Source organism: Mandrillus leucophaeus, unplaced genomic scaffold (genome assembly GCF_000951045.1).
Source record: "Mandrillus leucophaeus isolate KB7577 unplaced genomic scaffold, Mleu.le_1.0 Scaffold144, whole genome shotgun sequence".
Lineage (NCBI taxonomy): Eukaryota > Metazoa > Chordata > Mammalia > Primates > Cercopithecidae > Mandrillus > Mandrillus leucophaeus.
Genome location: NW_012101410.1, coordinates 4,018,977 through 4,039,300, shown reverse-complemented (window position 1 = coordinate 4,039,300; position 20,324 = coordinate 4,018,977). Strand labels below are relative to the sequence as shown.

General features: G+C 45.7%; 1 protein-coding gene and 1 long non-coding RNA gene across 4 annotated transcripts in view; one reads left to right on the top strand and one right to left on the bottom strand.

Annotated features, from left to right (window-relative positions):
• Window positions 1-20,324, top strand: part of FOXN3 (forkhead box N3) — a 520,915-nt gene that overhangs the window by 205,623 nt on the left and 294,968 nt on the right. The window lies entirely within an intron of this gene.
• Window positions 18,102-20,324, bottom strand: LOC105535281. Its single transcript, XR_001005404.1, has 2 exons — window positions 20,080-20,324; window positions 18,102-18,737 (listed from the first exon to the last, which is right to left on the bottom strand). It is a non-coding gene; the product is annotated as an uncharacterized LOC105535281 (long non-coding RNA).

Genomic DNA, 20,324 nt, shown 5'->3' with positions numbered 1-20,324 from the left:
GCCCAGTGACAGTGACTAATCTTATTTACTGAAGGTGCTCATTCAGCACTTTGCTGGGGCCCATCCCAGGGCTCAAGAAGGGGCCAGTGGGAGTGAGGGGACTTGAACTTTCAGCTTCAGTGTTTCATGGTCAGCCCGTTTGTAAGTCAGTTCTCAATAAACATTAGCTACATTTGTATTATTTTTATTGACACTCATCTTTTTAATTTTATAATTTTGGGATTATTAAAGAATGTGTTCTTATGCATGCTAAATATAATCTTAGTTAAATTTGTACAGCAGTCATTCATTCATTATCATTTGTTAACCGTCTACTTTGATTGACCAACTTCACCTCAATTGTTGGGAGCCTTCTGTGACATAAAGCAGATAAAACACCTAGCTCATGGTCTGCCATGTAGTAACCACTCAATAAACTTAGCCATTATGACTGTTACAGGAAAAGGGTTCCAGTCCAGACCCCAAGAGAGGGTCCTTGGATCTTGCACAAGAAAGAATTGAGGATGAGTTCATAGAGTAATGTGAAAGCAGCTTTATTAGAAAAGTAAAGAAATAGAAGAATCGCTATTCCATAGACAGAGCAGCCCTGTTGGCTGCTGGTTGCCTATTTTTATGGTTATTTCTTGATGATATGCTAAACAAGGTGTGGATTATTCATGCCTCCCCTTCTTAGATCATGTAGGGTAACTTCCTGAGGTTGCCATGGCATTTGTAAACTGTCATGGCACTGGTGGGAGTATAGTAGTCAATGCCTTAACCGTCTGGGAATGCAGCCCAGTAGGTCTCAGCCTCATTTTACACAGCTCCTATTCAAGATGGAGTTGCCCTGGTTCACACACCTCTGATATGACCACCATCATCTCTCCATCAGCACCTGATCTTGGAGTGGCACGTGGGGATGTAAGGTTGAGATATTTGTCTCCGTTGGAGGTGGAAATGGGCCCAGGTTAAGGTTAACATCAGAGACCTCAGTGGGTGTCATGTTTTGCCTCGGGTTCTTTTTTTTTTTTTTTTTTGAGATGGAGTCTCGCTCTGTCTCCCAGGCTGGAGTGCAGTGGCGCGGTCTCGGCTCACTGCAAGCTCTGCCTCCTGGGTTCAAGCGAGGTTCTCCTGCCTCAGTCTCCCGAGTAGCTGGGACTACAGGCACACGCCACCAGGCCTGGCTACTTTTTTTTTGTATTTTTAGTAGGGACAGGGTTTCGCCGTGTTAGCCAGGATGGTCTTGATCTCCTGACCTTGTGATCCACCCACCTTGGTCTCCCAAAGCGCTGGGATTACAGGCATGAGCCACTGCGCCCGTCCTGAGCCACTGCACCTGGCTGCCACAGGTTCTATACATTGTTATTCTCCTTCATTAACCATGGATTCCCTACAGTTAATCTCCACTCATGAATTCTCCATTCATCAACAATACTATATGAACATGTCCACATTTAGACATTAAGCCATACTTTTTTTTGTTGTCGTTCTTTGTTGCCCAGACTGGAGTGCAGTGGCGTGATCTCGGCTCACTGCAACCTCTGCCTCCCGTGTTCAAGTGATTCTCTTGTCTCAGTCTCCCGAGTAAATGGGATTATAGGTGCCTGTCACCACGCCTGGCTAATTTTTGTATTTTTACTAGAGACGGGGTTTCACCATGTTGGCCAGGCTGGTCTTGAACTTCTGACCTCAGGTGATCCACCTGCCTCAGCCTCTCAAAGTGCTGAGATTACAGGCGTGAGCCACCGTGCCCGGCCTAAGCCATACTTTTAAAGTGTTCAGTGATAATGTATAATTTGATACTTTTCTCCCAAATCTTTTTATTCCTATCAAATCTAGCCTCTAAACTTGTCAAAATACGGCTTGCTTTGTTTTTTTAACGTTAAAGGCTTTACTTTGTGAACAGGAAGTCAAGCAACTAGATCCACCACTAACTCTCCATGGGTATCTGTTGGATGTTTTGATTGTAAGTGACAGAAAAGCCAACTCAGGCTGTCTAAACAACAGGGGGAGTTTGTTGGTTTGTGCACTGAGTCCTAAGCTGCGGCTGCCCATTCGACGAACCCCATGCCTCCAGCACAGACGATGGGGTCAGTCCCACCCAGACCACAAGGGTGGAAACTTGGGGGACTCTGGGAAAGGGAGAGAAGAAAAATAGATACTGGAGAGGAAACCACAAATGTGCATCCTAACATGTGGCCCTATGTCACTTTACTTTTCTAGGTCACGGTTGCTTCATTAAATTAGGGGCTGGCATGACACTGTGACTGAAAGTCTTCCTAAGGCTAACTTTGTAGATTTTGTTTTCTTTATAAAAAAAATTTTTTTTTTAAACGAATAAACAAACCTTTCTGACCAGGGCTATAAAACCAATAATGTAATTAGTAAATAAATAGCTCTGTTTAGATTAAATGATAAGTCAGGGCAGTCAGCATTAGTAACTTTCTTCCTACCCGTGAGTTGTAGATTTTGATCTACAGGCCGAGCGCAGTGGCACACTCCTGTAATCTCAGCACTTTGGGAGGCCGAGGCAGGAGGATCACTTGAACCCAGGAGTTCGAGACCAGCCTGGGCAACATAGCAAGACCCTATCTCTTAAAAATATAATAATAATAATAATAATAAAGAAAAATGAGTGATGAAGGATGTGAGGGAGGAGCCCCACGAAATGGAGTAGGGAAAACCTGCTGTGCCTTTAGTCAGTGTTATCTTCTGAACAGCCAAGGCAACTTGGTTGTTCATTCAGAGGAGATCCAGGAAGCTCTGGGCAGGGCTTGTTTGCGTGACTGTAACCTTTGGGAGGCTTTGCTGTAAGGCTGGTGTCACAGGAAATCTGTGAGAGGTTTAATTTGGATTCAAAGGGAGCCGGTGTTGGCAGAAGCCAGAGTCACTCTAAATGGCAGTGGAATCAGATCCCTGTGGATAGCTGAGGGTTTCTCAAGAATGAAACCACAGACCTCAGCTTTCTACTTCATCCCCTTTTTACGGAGCCGTTGGCTGGTCCTGAGATGAGATTCTAGTAGTGGCACCAGGGGAGCTTTCAAGGAAGCATCTAGGCGTGTTTTGTGAGGGAATGAGTGCTTTGGCTGTGGTTCCACGGTCTATCTGGGAGCGCCATGGACATGGAGATGACATGGGCGTGGAAGATGGCAGTGAGTTAAGGGAGTATGCTGCTTCTCTGTCTCTCATGTATACAGCTTGAGTGAAGGCTCTGGGGGCCTGTGGGGGTATTGGGCTGCTATTTTTTTTATTTTAAAGGGACAGGGTCTTGCTATGTCGCCCAGACTGAAGTGCAGTGGCACAATCATAGCTCAGTGCAGCCTTGACCTCCCAGGCCCTAGTGATCCTGCTGCTTCAGCCTCATGAGTAGCAGGGGTGCACCACCATGCCCAGCTAATTACAAAATTTTTTTTTGTAGAGATGAGGTCTTGCAATGTTGCCCAGGCTGGCTTCCAACTCCTAGGTTCAACCAATCCTCCCCGCCGCGGCCTCCCAAAGTATTGGGATTGTAGTCATGAGCCACCGTGTCTGGCCCCAGGCTGCCTTAGTAAGAGAGTTTTACCCTTTTGTCTAGGATATATGGGGGAAAATTAATCTGATTAGTAGTACAGTGTATTCAAATTGTGCTTGGCTAATTGTTGAGTGTATATGCATAATTGACTAAGGTTGAGCTGTACCTTTAACTGTAATAATTCTCTGTAATACAGGTTTTGGAAAATAGTTCTGGTGTAGTGGTCAATGGTGTTTCTCAATTGGCAGACAATAACTACCGGAGCGCAAAGAACAAGATAAATAGTTTGAAAATGGTTTCCTGTCAAATGTCTGTGCTTCGGAAGCATTACCTTCAAGTGAATCGATCAGATTTTTGTCCTTGTGGTAGTAGGACATTCAAAAAAGGTTTATTTGGTGGGTTGGGGGCAGGCGATAGGGTGAGGATTGGAGAAAAAGGAGATTATTCTATGAGTTGCCAAATAGGTACCTGTGCAGCTGCTTGTTCTTCCCAAGGGTTCAGATGGGAGATGGAGATGGACTCGGAGTTCCAGGCCTGTGCTCTGGAGTAATCACGAGCTTCTTAAAAATCCTTTGTGTTTTAAGATTCTGATAAGGCTGGGTACGGTGGCTCACGCCTGTAATCCCAGCAGTTTGAGAGGCTGAGGCAGGTGGATCACCTGAGGTCACGAGTTCAAGACCACCCCGCCAACATGGTGAAACCCTGTCTTTACTAAAAATACAAAAAATTAGCCGGGTGTGGTGGCGGGTGCCTGTAATCCCAGCTACTCTGGAGGCTGAGGCAGGAGGATCACTTGAACCCAGGAGGCGGAGGTGGCAGTGTGCTGAGACGGGGCCATTGCACTCCAGCCTGGGCAACAAGAGTGAAACTCCATCTCAAAAAAAAAAAAATTCTGATAAAAGCACAGTACTGGTGTGTGACCATTGCCCTGGATATTTCAGTGTTTTGTAGACATGTTTGTCCATTTAATGAATATGTCTGTTTCTTTTCTTTTTTTTTTTTGAGACAGTTTCGCTCTTTCACCCAGGCTGGAGTGAAGTGGCGTGATATCGGCTCACTGCAACCTCCGCCCCCCAGGTTGAAGCGATTCTCCTGCCTCAGCCTCCTGAGTAGCTGGAATTATAGGCGTCTGCCACCATCCCCAGCTAATTATTTATTTATTTATTTATTTTTTGGGACAGAGTCTTGGTCTGTTGCCCAGACTGGAGTGCAGTGGCCCCATCTTGGCTGACTGCCACCTCGCCTCTTGGGTTCAAGTGATTCTCCTGCCTCACCTCCTGAGTAGCTGGAATTGTAGGTGCCTGCCACCATCTCCAGCTCATTTTTAAAATTTTTATTTATTTATTTATTTATTTATTGGGACAGAGTCTCACTCTGTTACCCAGGCTGCAGTGCAGTGGGCCCATCTTGGCTCACTGCCACCTCACCTCCTGGGTTCAAGCGATTCTCCTGCCTCAGCCTCCTGAATAGCTGAGATTACAGGCGCCCGCCACCATGCCTGGCTAATTTTTTGTGTTTTTAGTGGAGTCGCAGTTTCACGATGTTGGCCAGGCTGGTCGCAAACTCCTGACCTTGTGATCTGTCTGCCTCGGCCTCCTAAAGTGCTGGGATTATAGGCGTGAGCCACCGCACCCAGGCTAGTTTTTGTATTATTTATTTATTTATTTGAGATGAAGTCTCACTCAGTCGCCCAGGCTGGAGTGCAGTGGCACAATCTCAGCTCACTGCAGCCTTGGCCTCCTGGGTTCAAGCGATTCTTCTGCCTCAGCCTCCTGAGTAGCTGGGACTACAAGCACACGCCACCACGCCCAACTAATTTTTGTATTTTTAGTAGAGACGGGTTTCACCATATTGCCCAGGGTGGTCTTGAACTCCTGACCTTGTGACCTGCCCGCCTTGGCCTCCCAAAGTGCTGGGATTACAGGCATGAGTCACCGTGCCCGGCAATTTTTGTATTTTTAGTAGAGATGGGGTTTCGCCATGTTGGCCAGGCTGGTCTCGAACTCCTGACCTTAGGTGAACCACCCTGCCTCGGCCTCCCAAAGGATTACAAGTGTGAGCCACTGTGCCCAGCCAAATGTCTCCATATCTATGTGAGCATCTGTAGGTAATGGTGAGGGGTAGAAAGGGTGACTATGATTAGTAGCCCTTGCAAAATACTGTGCAGGCTAGGTGCTCGTTGGCTCATGCCTGTAATCCCAGGACTTTGGGAGGTCAAGGCAGGAGGATCGCTTGAGCCCAGGAGTTCGAGACCAACCTGGGCAATGTAGTGAGACCCCTCTGCCCCGTCTCTAAATAAAGAAAAAGAAAATGAAAAATGCTATGCAAAACTCAAACCAAACAAATGCCAAAAACAAAACAAAAACTCCCTCCCCAAAAAACCAAAACTGTGAAGAAGGAGCCTAAGAGGTAGATGACCAGCAGAAAGTTACATTCTGTGATCTTGGAAATGAGATCTTAGAGAAGAGCAATAGACAGGTGAGAGTAGTGGCCAAGGCGGTGGGCTGTGCAGGCCAGAGAGACCTGGCGGTCTTAAGTCTGCATCTCACTCTGGCACATGAGTTGGCTTCTGGAAGCCTTGGTGTCCTCATCTGTAAATGAGGATGACAGCACCTATCCTGTAAGGCTGGGGGAAGGATAGAATAAATAATGCAGGTAAAGCTCTTGGCATGGTGCCTGGCCTGCAGGAAGCTTTTGTTGTTATGCATGTTTTATAATCCTTTGGATTGTAGTCATTGGGTACTTGGTGTTCATTGTTTTGACTCCTGTTGTTTAAGCTCCTTGAATGTCCTCAAGGCAAAATTGACATCACCTTTTGTCCTTCTTAGGAAGATTAGGAGCAGGGTGGTGTTAGGGCAGTCAACGGACATTCCAGGTTTCCCACCCATAAATGGAGAGGTGGACTCTGCCACTCCACATTGCTAGGAAAAGATGGGTCATTTGGCTTGGTTTCAAACCAATATTTCCTTTACACCCTTCCACAGAGAGGTGACAGGGATCCAGTTAGTGGCAAGTTGTGGAGCAGCAGAGACGGGAATGCGACGCTCTTTATGATTTTCCTATTTCTTTGGTTGGAATTGGGTTTTTACATCACATATTGTTTGATTATAAAAAACAACAACACAGCCGGGCGTAATGGCTCACGCCTGAAATCCCAGCACTTTGGGAGGCCGAGGTGGGCAGATCACCTGAGTCAAGAGTTTGAGACCAGCCTGACCAACATGGTGAAACCCTGTCTCTACTAAAAATACAAAAATTAGCCGGATGTGGTGGTAGGCACCTGTAATCCAAGCTACTCGGGAGGCTGAGGCAGGAAAATTGCTTGAACCCAGGAGGTGGAGGTTGCAGTGAGCCGAGATTGTGCCATTGCACTCCAGCCTGGGCAACAAGAGTGAAATTCCATCTCAAAACAACAACAACAACAGCAGCACTGTGCTTGTGTTGGGGCAGGGAGTAATGAGAAATCTCTGTACCTCCTACTCAAGTTTGCTGTGAATCTTAAACTGCTCTAAAAAAAAAACCTATCAAAACAAAACAAAAAACAAAAACAGCTACAAGAACTCTTGCACAGAGGACCAAAAGAATGACTTTTGACTAGCTACAGAAACATGGATTAAAAAACGTGCTGGCCAGGCGCAGTGGCCCATGCCTGTAATCACAGCACTTTGGAAGGCCAAGGTGGGCAGATCACCTGAGGTCAGGAGTTCAAGACCAGCCTGGCCAACATGGTAAAACCCTGTCTCTACCAAAAATACAAAAATTAGCTGGATGTGGTGGTGGGTGCCTGTCATCCCAGCTGCTTGGGAGCCTGAGGCAAGAGAATCACTTGAACCCGGTTCAAGTGAAGCTGAAGAGGTTGCAGTGAGCCGAAATCATACCACTGCACTCCATCCAGCCTGGGAGAGCGAGCCTCTGTCTCAAAGAAACAAAAAAACGTGCTAAACACGTGGAGACCAACCACGTTGCTGTCGGTAGGTGGCAAAGCACTTTCCTATAAATATTTCAGGACTCCTCTTTCTCTACTTAAAAAAAAAAAGATTGCTTTGCATTTCAGACAACAGAAATGGCTGGACAGGCCTTTAGCTCATGTGCAAGAAACTGTGAAAACCATATGAAAGATTTTCCTTAAATGGAGATGGAATTTGGCACAGTCACAGGTTCAAGTCAGAGCCTAGGTCTTAATTTGCCTACTATGCATGATTTATCATGCCGTTACCAAGATCCCCTGCCCAAGACCACTAATTTCACCCTTACAATCTCAAGGTGTGTGCAGGGCACAATTCAACTTTAAACTTTTCTGCTTTAACTTTTGGTTAGGCAGAATCTCCATCTGGTGCTATTTTAAGATGAGTGTTTTCTGTGGCCCTTTTCAAAGTATTCAAAGCGGTTTAAAAATATATAATATTCAGCAATTTAAGAGCTAATGGAAGTACTTATTTGGGGCCTTTTTAAAATAAAAAATCAATTAAACAGATTTGAAAGTCTTAACTCTCACGATGTCTTCAAAATAGATACTAAGATTAAAGAAAAAGAAGGCTTGAAAATCATAGGACTACTTATCCACCCAGTCATAATGCTTTTAGTAGCGACAGTAGTAGCAAATAGCACAGTTTATAAAAACAGAAGAGCTAAAATTCTTTATTTAATATTAAACAGGAAACTGAAAGTAGTCTGCAGCAATGTGGTGGGTTTTCAACAACCTGCTGCTGTGTTTATCTGTGCTGAAAAAGCCGAAATGAAACATTTCTTCTTTGATTGGCTTAAGATTGTAAGTTTGAAGGAAAATCCTTCAAACAGGAATCATGACCACTGGATGCATGTTCTGTATGGTAAGGTTTTGAAGCAACCTGTTTCCATCAGAACCAAAGGAAATTTGGAATCAAATCAAAAACCTCTCAAAGAGTGGAAAACGCTTTGTACTTTTATTTTGCCTTTGTGCATTGTTGTCATTTATCCAACATGTGCATATGAATATTCTTTCTGAAGACCTGGGCTTCATTTTAAGGTCAGCCTTCAATTTCTAGAGAATATAATTTGCTGCTATTTTTAGAGCATCATGATTGCTCGTAATAACTAATGGAAAAAAACTCAACAGAGAAATAAATGTGTAACAGCTGTGTCTGCTTAAACTTGATTAAAGGCAGTAAAAAAAAAGTAAACAGAAGAATGAATGTGACAATAGACAAGGGAGAGACAAGTATCTCTCTCATTGTGAAAACTTTTACAGACACAACTTGTTCCACTTTGGAAGGCCAGCGATGTCTGTGTTTAAAGTTTACTTTACTGTTTGTCTTGAGTGGGATCAGTGTTATAGTGAATAATTTATAGCCAGTATGAATGAGCTCATTAGTCACCTTTTCAGACTTTAAATGAGTTTTGTGGTTGTCATTACTCGAGCCTTCTGTTCAGCCGCGGAGCAAAATGACAGTTTGGCAGTTGTTGCTGGGGCCGCCTGTTCCCCTTCAGGTCTGTGTTGGCTTTTGTATTTCATTGAATCCTTCCCCCATTGGACCCTGCGCTGGTCCAGGCAGGAACTCTCCCACTTCACATGCCTTTTGCACCCCAAGTTTAAATGAGAAGTTTTTCAGGCTTAAAAAAAAATCAGTTGTGTCTGCCAGAGAGAATGAGGGAATGAGGTGGATGAAATGAGCTTTTTCCAGCAACTCCTGGGTATGTTTCCTTTGTATTTGGTTTGATATTCAAGCTGCTCAAAAGCAAAAAGCAAGCAGGGGACTTGTGAGGCAGCGGAGCCAGTCTCCCACATGGTGCCAAGCGTTTTAGGCCGAGGATGTCACTGGAATTTGGAGGGAGAAGGATGTTTCAGGGTAGGTTTGAACTGTTTCGATTCTGAACATCAGTGTGATGAGGGTAAAGAAACTTGCTACAGCAAATAAATCCATGAGGCCAGATTGCCAGGGACAAAGAAAACCGCGTTGTTTCTACAAAGGGGTAGACAGCATGACTTTTCAAGATCGCAGCCAACACGGAGGTCCAGGATCACCAGGAATGGTCATTACTTCTTCCCCATCTCGGTGCCTCCCCACTCCAAATCATTAAGAGAAAGCGAACTGTTGCAGCTGCCTCCTCACTGAGCCCTTGGAGACATGCCTGGGAGGCTGGTATGTGGGGAAGACAAGCCTAGGCATGCCAGTAGCAGGTGGGATTTCTTTGGAACGGATGTCATGAAGTTCATCCCTCCCATTGAACCTGGCCTGCGCAGCCTCCGGAGAACTCTGCCATTTACTCCCTGGGACTGGCCTCCATCCGGAAGTCCAGGACACTGTGGCATGCCCACCTTGGTCCTCAGGTAGCCTCTGCAGGCACCCGTGGGACGTGGAGGCCTGCGCACGGTGCCTTGACCAGGCGCTCGGACCCCTGCGCTGAGGTCTCTCTGACGTCTGCTGCGAGCAACAGGCACTCATGGCTGCTGTCACCAACGTGGGCAGCACCCCCTTCCGGGACCCATATTGTTAGACAGCTGGCCTGGCGCTGTGTGAGGCATAGAGGAAACATGTTCAGGATTCCTCTCTGGAAGAAATGCCAACTTAAAAAGGACGCCTGGTTGTTTGGGGGCCAAATCTTTGAAACCAGTCAGAATCATGTCTTTGAGTGCAGAGAAGTGAGGTGCTGTTGAACGTATCCACAGAAAGAGCTAGCAATTCACCTGCCTGCTTCCTTTCCAGCCCCAACCCCTTTAATGAGTACTCACATGCAGTCACGTCTCACCATGTCTGGACACCTTTTGCCTGCACCTCAACCTCAATATTAAAGGCACAAGATAACACTATTTTGGGAAGGAGTGAGGATTTCAAAACAGAAAGGGTTGGTGAACTTGACTAACCAATGAAAAGAGACTTCAGGTTTGGCTGTTGTGATAAGTGGAATAAATTGCTAATCTCCAAAAAAGAACTTTGTGCTTGGGGGAAATGTTAGTAATAATTTAATCTATATTCTGTTTCTCAGAGAGTTCATCAGATTTGTAGTTCTTACTTTGTTTTAAAAAGACTATCCTAGAGAGAAGAATCAATTGTTTTCTTTCACACCCCTCTGAAAAAGTAAAACGAGAGAAGTTATTTCTTGGCGTGGATAAGACTTTGGCAGACTTAGCCAGCGAAACCCATGAGACTATGGTACTTGGTGTACTCACTAAAGAGAGGAAAACAATAAAATCTCTTAAAAACTTTGGAGGAGGAAAATGTTGATGAGGCTACTTTTCTTTGATCTGTAGAGGTAATAGATGCCAGCTTGAGAGAGTGATAAAAAGGAAACTTTTTTTTTTTCTGTTAAGTGATCAATGTTTGTGCCTTGTGCTATGAGCAGAAGAGAAAACAGAGTCCCTTGCCCCTCAAGGCACTTACAGTCTGTTGGTGACGTTCAGTATCTAGTTGATTTATTTTTTATTACAAAGATACACCATACTTTGTTGATTATGACATAGAAGCTGAACTTTGAGTTTTTGCAAGTGGTGCCTTTTCATTCAGTTAAAAAGTCCCGGCCGGGCGCGGTGGCTCACTCCTGTAATCCCAGCACTTTGGGCGGCGGAGGCGGGTGGATCACAAGGTCTAGGAGCTGGAGACCAGCCTGGCCAAGATGGTGAAACCTCATCTCTACTAAGAATAATAATTTAAAAAAAAAATTAGCCGAACACAGTGGCGCATGCCTGTAATCCCACCTACTTGGGATGCCGAGGCAGGAGAATCGCTTGAACCCAGGAGGGAGAGGTTGCAGCAGTGAGCCAAGATTGCACCACTGCACTCTAGCCTGGGCAACAGAGCAAGACTCCGTCTCAAAAAAAAAAAAAAAAAAAAAGGAAAAAAAAAAAAAAAGTCCCCTTTTCCTTCCTCCTCTTGCTTTTTTTTTTTTTTTTTTTTTGAGACAGAGTCTCACTCTGTTGACAAGGCTGGAGTGCAGTGGCATGAGCTTAGCTCACTGCAACCTCCACCTCCCTGGTTCAAGAATTTCTCCTGCCTCAGCCTCCCAAGTAACTGGGAGTACAGGCACCCACCACCACGCCTGGCTAATTTTTGTATTTTTAGTAACGAGGTTTCACCATGTTGGCCAGGCTGGTCTTGAACTCCTGACCTCAAGTGATCCACCCACCTCAGTTTCTCAAAGTGCTGGGATTATAGGCATGAACCACTGCACCTGGCCCTCCTCTTCTATTTCTTGGCCACAGTTTTTTCTCCCTTGAGCCCCACTGGTCCCATCCTTCATGTCCTGGGCCCCTGAGAGGTTCTCTAAGAAGCCAAACGTTCTGGATTAATCTGAAGCTTTCCCAAACTCACTGTGTGGGTTCAAATCCCAGCTCCATCATTTACCAGCTGTGTGATGATGAGCAAGTGGCCAAACCTCTCTGTGCCTCAGACTCCCCATTGATAAAATGGGGATAATAATAGTACCTACTTCACATGATTAATGTGAGGCTGAGATGAGTGAATATTTTCAGAGCTTTAGAACACTGTCTGGCACCCAGTTAAGTGCAATTTCGGTGTTTGTGAAATGCAGTCAGTCCTCATCATTGGTAGTTTTTGTATTTGCTATTTCACCTTCTTGCTAAAATTTATCTGTAATCTCAAAATCAGTACTCCTGGCCGGGCATGGTGGCTCATGCCTTCTCAGCAGTTTGAGAGGCCGAGGCGGGTGAATCACCTGAGGTCAGGAGTTCTAGACCAGCCTAGCCAACATGGTGAAACCTCTACTAAAAATACAAAAAGTTAGCTGGGCATGATAGTGGGCGCCTGTAATCCCAGCTACTCAGGAGGCTAAGGCAGGAAGAATCGCTTGGACCTGGGAAACAGATATAGCAATGAGCCGAGGTGATGGCACTGCACTCTAGCCTGGGTGACAAGAGCAAGACCCTGTCTCAAAAAAAAAAACAAAAAAAACCAAAAAAAAAACAGTACTCCTGATGCTTTTGTGGTCAGTCACGGACATGTACAAATGAGTCATTCGATGTGCACGTTCCCAGCTGAGGTTCAACAAAGCGATGTTCTGCCCGCTTGTTTCGGCTTTCCAAGTATCCTTTTTGTGGTCAGTTTAGTACCACATTTTTTGCATTTTTGTTGATTTTGCTGTTTAAAACGGAGCTCGAGCACTGCTGTAGTGCTATCTAGTGTTTCTAAGTGCAGGAAGGCTGTGATGTGCCTTATGGATAAAATGTGTATTAGATAAGCGTCCTTTTGGCATAGTTCATTGTGAATGAAGCAACAATATATATTCAAAAAGCTTCTTAAATGGAAACACAGATAAAATAAATACCAATAAAATTATGATGTGATAATATATCAGTAAAATTATGTTTTGATTGGTTGATGAAAGTGTTGTGAGTGGAGGCTCGCAGGAACCTAACCCCATATTTCCCCTAGGAGCAATGATTCAGGATTTGTTAATTCAGTGTTTGTGGCACTTTACAGAACGCAACTACTGTGAATAAAAATAATCAGCTGTAGACTGGGCATGGCGGCTCACGCCTATAATCCCAGCACTTTGGGAGGCCGAGGTGGGTAGAACACCTGAGGTCAGGAGTTCGAGACCAGCCTGGCCAACATGGTGAACCCCGTCTCTATTAAAAAAAAAAAAATTAGCCGGGCATGGTGGCACAAGCCTGTAATCCCAGCTACTCAGGTGGCTGAGGCAGGAGAATCACTTGAACCCAGGAGGTAGAGGTTGCGGTGAGCCAAGATCGAGCCACTGCACTCCAGCCTGGGCAAGAGAGCAGGACTGTGTCTCAAAAAGAAAACAAAACAGGCCGGGCATGGTGGTTCATGCCTGTAATCCCAGCACTTTGGGAGGCCGAGATGGGTAGATCACGAGGTCAGGAGTTCGAGACCAGCCTGGCCAACATGATGAAACCCTGTCTCTACTGAAAATACAAAAAATTAGCTGGGTATGGTGGCATGTGCCTGTAATCCCAGCTACTCTGGAGGCTGAGGCAGGAGAATTGCTTGAACTGGGACCCAGGAGGCAGAGGTAGCAGTGAGCCAAGATCGCGCTATCGCACTCCATCCTGGGCTACAGAGCGACACTCTGTCAGAAAAGAAGAGAAGAGAGAAGAAAAGACAACAAAAGAAAGTCAGCTGTAGATAAAATGAGTTCAAGAACTCAGAGAGTTGGTCTCCTCTTGTATCAGATAAGCATCATGCATATCCCTGGGGCAGGAGAAGCATTAGTAGCTCTAGTCATGTGGGGTGACTCAGCTGGGCACAGATTTTCTATCAAATCTGAAAAATAAAAATAACTTGTAACCATATTTAGTGGAATGATCATGGCTCACTGCAGCCTCAACCTCCAGGGCTCAAGTGAACCTCCTACCTTAGCCTCCTGAGTAGCTGGGACTATAAGCACATACCACCATGCCTGGCTAATTTTTCTTTTTTCCTTTTTTTTGTTTTCGCAGAGTCACAGGTCTCCCTCTGTTGTCAGGCTGGTCTCGAACTTCTGGGCTCAAGCAGTCCCCAGCCTCGACCTCCCGAAGTGTTAAGATTATAGGTGTGAGCCACCGCACCTGCCTTCCCCCACAAATTCTTAATTCAAGAGTATTTTGAACTCTTGAATCTTGGAGCCTACATAAGAGTTTGTAGAGAAAGTTTGATATTCAAAACCTATAAACCAAAAGCCTTCCCACGGCCAGACAATAGACCTCAGAACACAGGATATAATGTTTGTTGTACTTAGCAGTTCTCCTGTTTGCTCAGAGCACCAGGCTTTTCAGAAGGGGATCGTTTTGTCCCTCCTGATTGAAAAGATCACAAAATGCTTTAATTTTGTGAAACGCTTTGCCAACGTATTCATTTTCCCCTAAACTCTTACTTTATGAAATGTTTGCAAATTGTTTCACACGTACAGTCTCTGAGAATGTGAAAATGATTCAGAAAAGGGAAAGCCTCACTTAAAACTACTGGAAAATGCAAATGAAAGGAAACAAAGGGAACACGGCCCCACTGTGCCCCATAGAATGTAATAATATGCCTCTAGCCTCTTATTTTGGCAATTTCCAAGTTTGTGTGATTTTAAACAACGTCCCAGCAAAATCTTCCTAAATACATTGTTGCATCCTTCAGTTAATTTATTCAATACATATTTATTGAGTGTCTTCTGCCAGGCATAAATGCCAGGTGTGCACTGCTGAATCTAATAGGCTGGAGTCCTGCTTTCCTAGGGTTTATTGCCTCTTCCCAGTAGTCAGTCTGGCGGGGAAGTTAACTCTCTTATTATAGGATCTCCCTAGGATAAATTCCTACAAGTTGGAAATTTAGGATCAGTCCATGCTCACTTAAATTTTAATTCGTTTTGCGACTGTCCTCTTGAAAAGTTATACCACTTCCCACCAGTGCCTTCAACCAACATTGGCATGGTTCGTTCTTTTAAGTCTCTGCCATTCTGATAGATGAAATGAGACATCACAATTGCTTTAATTTGCATTTCTTTGATTTTTACAGTTTGAGAGTCTTTTCATGGGGATAATCTCATTTTTGTTTCTCTTTTTGTGAATTTGCCCCTTTTCTTATTAGAGTGATAATTTTTTTTTTCTCATTGAGTTGTAAGATTTATAAATTAAAAATATTAACCCTGTGTCATCTGCATGGCCAATATTTCCTCATTTGTTTTTAAAGTTTATTTATGACCCCTGATTTTACACACAATTCTAAATTGGTATGCAGTCGAATATGTCAAGATTTTCCTTTTGATTTGTTGGCTTAACAAAAATAGCGTTCACTAAGTGCCAGAGCCCTGTTTTATGTTCCTTACAAAGATTAATTTATTTAATCTTCACAACAGCCCTATGAAGTGAAAACTAGCTAGATAGAAAGAAGTTGAGAACCTTGACTGAGGTTAGCTTGCTAGTAAGTGGTAAGGTCAGAGTGCAAACCTAGTCTGTATCTAACCACTGCGCGTCGCCACTGCTAGTCTTGGAATTAGACTCTATGTGTGTGTTTGCTTATTCATGGTTGCTTTATAAATGCTCATAGACCTACTCCTCCCTGAGGGCAGGTGTGCCATGTCTTCTGTTTCTCCTGGCCTCTTCCCAGTCTCCTCCACTCTTTACTGGGCATAAGCTACGTGATTAATAAATACTTGTTGACGGAATGAATTGAGTAAATCTAGATTCTAGATCATCGGCTCACATTTGTGTTTATGCTCAAAGAGGAGTTGACAGGTTCTATATTTCCATTTTGCCTCCAGCAGGAGGCTTGACAAGCTCAGGTTTGGCGCGGGCACCTGAGCAGATGAACTTCACCCTACCAGTTCGGCTGTACTTTCCCTCACCACACACCCCCCTTCCCTCTTAAAGTAAGCCTCCTGGCTCCATTCCCTGCTGGAGAAATTCTAATAAGCCCTTTCCCAGGCTCCACCCTTCAGAATCTGTCAAGTAAACAGCAAGAAGGCACAAAAGGAAAGTCCCAAGAGATGGTGACCAGAAAGTTCAAATGATGCTTGACCAGGACTTTACACACACCAAGATGTTAGGGGTCTTCCAGCCGAGGGGCGCTCTCTCTTTTCCACAGTGGGACGTGAGGAGTTTTTTACTTTTACAGACAGCATTCTCAGACCTTATCTCAAAGAGACTCTTAGTCAAGCCATGATTAAGGAGTTATCTTTGAACATAATCTCCCCTTCTCTTCTCATATTCAATCATTTGACAAGTCCTCTTGGTTCTTTCTTTGAAGACTCTCATGCATTCATTTTTTCCAGTCTCACTGACTCTTCTCTTATTCACTGGGTCTCAAAGTGGGTCCACAGACCAGCAACCTCACCTGGGAGCTTGTGAGAGATTCACATCCTTGGGCCTAGCCCACACCTCCCCAACCAGAAACTCCGGGGGTGGGGCCTGCAGTGTGTGTTTTAACAAGCCCTTCAGGTAATTCCCATGCATACTCAAGTTTGAGAACCACTGCTCCAATGGACGCCCCCCCAACCCCCTTATAACATTATAAATGTAATGGGCCAGGTGCGGTGGCTCATGCCTGTAATCCCAGCACTTTGGGAGGCCGAAGCAGGAAGATTGCTTGAGGCCAGGAGTTTGAGACCAACCTGGGCGAAATAGTGAGACCCCATCTCTACACAGAAATTAGCCTGGCATGGTGGCATGCGTCTGTAGTTCTGGCTACTTAGAGGCTGAGGAAGGAGGATTGTTTGAGCACAGGAGTTCGAGGCTGCTGTGAGTTATAATTGCACCACTGTGCTCCAGCCTGGATGACAGAGCCAGACCCTGTCAAATAAATTAATGTGTATATATATATGTATGTATGTAATGGGTGTTTATTGTAGACCATTGGAAAAATATGGACAAGTATGAAAGAAGCACACAAAAAGGTACCCCATAACTCTAACATTCAGAGGGAACCACTATTTTAGCCTTTTTCCTCAATTTTTAAAAACACATATTTAAAAAAAAGTCTTCATTCTGTTCTGTATGAATTACTGCAGTGATTTCTGAGTTGTTCAGCTGGTTTTTGATCTTCCAGTTTCTACCTTCGTCTCCTGAAATTCATCTTGGGTCCACCATCCCCATCCATCTTTTTTTTTTTTTTAATTCATATCTCTGATAGTACAACTTCTGGGCTCAAAAATATTCAGTGAGCCAGCTTTGCCCTCTGACTTTAACACGTATAAATTGCTCACCCTGCTATTCAAGGAGTTTGGTGATACGATGCTTGCACTCTTACCCACTAATCTGTGTGCTCTGTAGGGACAAAGACTGTCTATCTCTGGCACCTAACACAATGCCATGCACTTGGTAGGCACTCAGCAAATATTTGTTCAGTAAATGAACTCCTCTTCTACAATCAAGTCACATTTGGTAATTCTGTGCCATCAGTTTCTCCTGGAACATCAGTTTGTAAGCAGAATCATCCCCTTGTGCTTTCTCAAAAGGCACATACCAAGGCACCATCCTAGAAGACTCTAGTTGGTTAGGTGTGGCTTCTGGATGGTTCAGATGGGCATCCCCAGGTGAGAAGCTTGGGTCAAAAACACCCCTTCCCCATTTCCACAGGTTAAATACCAACCCACCCTTATTAGATATCCCGCTTCCAAAGTCATCTCCCCTCCCTTCCCCAGATGTTTCACCATGTCCTTTGTCTCCGCTGTTAGCAGCCGGGAGGGGTGGGGGGCCACGCCCGGAGGGGAGTCACGTGACGTAGGCTAGGCCAATCGCACTATTTCCCTGAGAAGTTAAACTATGTCATGGAAGACTTGAGGCAGTCCAAAGGTGGTGGGTGCTAAAAGTCAGAAGGCCTCAGGGCTTGCTGCTGGCAGTCCTGTGTGGCCATCAGTGAGCAGAGGAAGCCAGCCTGCAGGATAGAGAGTGGAGCAGACCTATAGAGGGAAGCAGGAAAGGCATATGGTTCCACGCAGCCCAGCGGCATGTGCCTGCCCAGCCTCCCCGTATTTCCTCTTATACTCGAGTCTCTTTGCAGGATCCCTCCCCAGGAGACTGTCTTTCCAGGCCTGCCTCAGACTCTTCCCATTTTGGGCAGTCACTCAGGTCTTCCTGACTGCATCTGCTCACCTACTCAGTTGTACTGCCTCAAGTTGGGCAGGGCGTATCAGGTTTTATACTTAACTATTCCATAAATAGCCGTGCTGCTCTAATAACCAATAGAGTGTGTGTAGGGGGATTAATGTTCTTGACCAGAGAAACATCTAGCAAAAGAATGCACAAAACATCAAGGGAGGGGCGTTCTTCTCCTTGGAGGAGGAACTGAGGTCCCACACTGATGGGGGTAGATAAGCCTGAAATTGAGGTCTTCCAGCTCCCAGATACTTATGTGCTCTCCAGCCCATGCCCAGATGGGGCTGCAGAATGGTCCCATCAAGTCCTCAATCAGGAAATAAGTGTTTCTCAAAGTGATTTCTAGGGGGCATATACCATTCGGCTGTTAAATGTGTTTGTAAAACAGTGTAGACAAGACAATGGTTTAGACAATTCAGCTTGTTTATTTGTGACTTCTCAGGATCTAAGACGCAAGGGTCCTTTCTGAAAGTTCATGAGGGGAATTGCGAATGGGGTTGTTCCTAAACAAATTTGGCCCCTGCACCCTAGGTCAGGAAGCAAGTCCCAGAGCTGAGGTTCTATGGAATTAGAAGGTGGGAAAAGGCCACATTAAACCCTCCTTTGGCTTTCAGCATTTTTTCCCTCATTTCACATAGACAGGCAGACATGTGTCCCCTGCTGTCCACATCAGGCAGGGCTGGTCCACCACTTCCTCTTCAGGGTGACACCTTCTCACATCTCTTGCTGCAACTGTAATAGGAGAGAGAAATTAAGAAATGTGTTTGAGAATGCAAGCAGCAAAAACACACATGGAATGACATATTCCATGTGCAATCACCTTCGGCTCACATCCCCTCTTTTTGAACTCTGAGAAAGCAGGCGGGGACTGGAGCAGGTGAAAATAAGATGCCAGCTCTACTTAATTTTCTGGCTATTGTGTGAGAGTGGTTGGGGGACCTGGGGGGTGGTTTGGCGGCTGGGGATGGAAGAAGATGTAAGGGGTGATTTCATCCTCTCTAGGCCAGCAAGGGCTTGGACAAAGGTCTCTGGCCTTGGTTCCTCTGGAGGAGAATAAGCCGCCCTCAACTGACATGCTGATGGAGGGGCGGGACCTGCATTAGCCAGAGCTACAGGAGAGCAGGGCACACATTGTCTCAACCTGGCTTTGTTACCACTTCTAACCCTGAGAATCTCTGGCATGAGACTTCAGAGATCATCTGACCTGTCTCTGCCACCTTGTGCCTTTTGCTTAGTGACTTTGGGTAGGTGACGTCAGGTGCTCAGTAATCAAAGTGGTGGGGCTGGATGACCTCAGGCTACCCCTGGGCTTCCACCTCCGAACTGTCTCCTGATGGGGAGATACCACACTGCTTGGAAGAGGTAAGGTCTCCTGTGAGTCTGAAAGGCACATCTTTGCTGAAGACTTGTAACCTGCCATCTTGAACTTCTGTTAGGGGTAATGATTCTCAGATGGGGGGTCTATTTTTTGAGATAGAAAAAATTTTCAGAAGCCTAGCTGGTGTTTCCCTTAGTCCCTCCTTCTGGCTAAGTTTAAAAGTACTGCACGCTAGAAAGCTTTCTCCAGGTCTACTCGCTGGCTTTTCTGTAGTCTTCAGACAGCTCACAATGTCCTGTCCACTGCCTCAGGACGGGGTGGCAGGAAGGGTGCCCCGGGCTTCTCTTCTGCAGAGGAACCAACTGATTTCACTACCTGGGAGTAATGTGCAATCACATTTTTATTTTTGTCACCACCAGGGTGTCCTGTTGGACTCTCTCCTCTCATCCTCTCCTAAGGCGGCTGGTTGGTGTGGCTTTGGCAGTGGGTGCTATTATTTGGAGGTGCCTAGAGACTTAGAGTGGTAGCTGCACCATTTCGCTGGGTGGCTTGGGAATGGTCAGTCTGGCTCCTGAGAGCTCAAACTGAGATGGAAATGAGACCTGTTTTCGCTCTAGGCCGGCCGGGGCATTCCGCACAACCCACTGGAGAGGCCCGACCGGCGTGGCCTTTAGGACGTGCCTCTTGCCTTGTAATGGCCACCGGCCCTCCCTTGGGAGACACGCGGCCACCTGGGTGGGACACTGCGGTGCCTACCTCCGGGACACGAGGTGGTCGCTGGGAGAGGGCTCGGAAGGCCCTGGGGGTCCTATCAGGACGCAGCACTGGGGAGAAGCGGAATCTCCTCTTCTCACCCCCACAAGCCTCGCCCGCATCGTAATTCTTTTTATTTTTACTTTCGAGCCATGTAAGGCATGCAGATGGGGTAGGAGCGTTCCCGCGACACGTTGCCAGCAGCGAAGCGCCGGCCCGCTCGTGTGGCCGGAGCCCGGGGAGGGGAC